The sequence below is a fragment of the Cupressus sempervirens genome, chromosome 3 (assembly GCF_028749045.1).
Source record: "Cupressus sempervirens isolate cs-2001-9-10 chromosome 3, ASM2874904v1, whole genome shotgun sequence".
In the NCBI taxonomy this organism is placed as follows: Eukaryota; Viridiplantae; Streptophyta; class Pinopsida; order Cupressales; family Cupressaceae; genus Cupressus; species Cupressus sempervirens.
In genome coordinates, this window is record NC_143120.1 from 902,731,898 (window position 1) to 902,733,946 (window position 2,049).

Here is a 2,049-nt window from a genome sequence, read left to right on the forward strand (position 1 = left end):
CAAGAGGATGTGCTTTATTAACAAATTACAATCTAAAACTCTACACCACATTTATTGATAAAAAGTTGCAATAAGTATACTCACTACATGGCAAGCTTTAGAAACAAAAAAAGTTAATATTAATTTTATATTTAATCCATATTAAAAAATTAATTATCAAATATGTTAAATGAATAAAGTTTATTTATACTATTTTTAAATTTTCTAGTAACATAGATAAACATTGATCGTATCTAGATAGACTTTTTAAATTGATTTTAATACTTTTAAAGTCTCATAGCAATCTGGAAGCATTTCAGCTGTATGATATTAACATGCTAGTCATAGTTTGAAACTTCTAGACAAATAATAAAAATATGAAAGGTCCTACTTTGTGAAACTTAATAAACTTTTCAAATTTGTATGACAACAAAATGTAAATCTAAGAATTTTGTAAGCTTACTTATTTACATTTTTACACTTTTAAAAGAGATTATAAATAAATCATCCTAGTATAGTGTGCCCTACCTATTCACTCTGACATGCTTAGTGACTCATTGAAAACTCCTTTTCATTACACGGTATAGAACTTTTCCATTCTCTTTAACGCTACCAATTTAACTTTTTATGTTCATATGGCAACGAAAAAAGTCAACCTAAGAAATTCTAAAATGGACTTATCTCTCACTCTACACTTTGGAAAGAACTCACCAATAAATGAATCTAGTTTATCATGCCTTACCTACTCTCAATGATATACCTCCTAACTCATTCAAATATTTATTATCTATTGTACAATGTAAAATTCTTCCACTCTAGAACTATCCAATAAAATTATATTGCTATATGACAACAAAATGTCAACCTACGATATTCTTAAATACACTTGCCTCTAAATCTACACTTTGGAAGTAGCTCACCAATAAAATAGTCTAACTTATAGAACCCTACCTAATACCTACCTATAATATACCTCAGAAGTCATTCAAAACCTCATAAGTGGTTGAAAGATTTGTTATTCATATTACCCCATGGATGACTCTTCCCACCTTCAATATTTGAAACTCTCTTAGGGTCTATTTGGCAACAAGAATACAAGTGGAATAGGCATATGTATATTTTTAAAATTTTGAATTTTGTTTCTGGATGCACCAAAATTGGAATAGGTGTTCAAATTTTGATCCAAAAATGAGCATTTTCTGAATAGGTGGAATTGGAATATGTATTCCTATTCCAATTCTTTTTATTTTAGAAAATATAAGTTTTTTAGTTTGTCAATTCCACATCAAATTATGGGTGAACCAAACATACATAACCCCATTTTTATATTATGCAGCCAAACAGGCCCTTAGAGAACTCTCCACCTCCCTTACCTTGCTTATTTACACCAACTCTTTGCTTTCTTCCCCTACCATTAGATTTCAAGTAACCTGCGAGCTCTCTAGGTTTTTGGTGCAGAATAAAATGGATCGTGGATATGGTGCAGGTAAGCCATCTGGTTCATTCTGGTTTTGAAAAATTGGATCCGATTTTTCACATGCTACTAAAAAATCTTGTATTTGTTCTTATCGAATAATTGTTTATTTTGTCTTCCCGAGATTCTAGGCTTACCACCCTGGAGGAAAGTGGGACCTCTAGCTGCAGATTGAAGCCAGCTGGTGGTCAGAAGAGAATACTAGAATCCCTTTTCGCTGGTGGAACGAGAAATCCGTCAAGTGACCATATAAACCAGATCACTGCAGAGCTGCTGCGCTACGGTCCTGTGGAAGGAAAAAATGTATTCTTCTGGTTTCAGAATGCCGCTACGAGAGAGAAGCGGAAAAGAGATAAACCGGAATCCTGTGAGTGACAGGACGCATTCTTATGGGTTTTTTTGGTTTTCATTGTTTTAGAAACTATTCTTTAAATGCATATTTAAGCTTAGGGCTCGAAACTGGCCTTCTTTATTCAGTTCAAAGAAGTCAACTCAAGAGAGTGCTATACAGGTAAAAAACCGCCTTTGGAAGTCATCTTTCAAATACTGTGTTTTATGAATGAGAATACAGCATCTTTCTGAGAAATATATATATG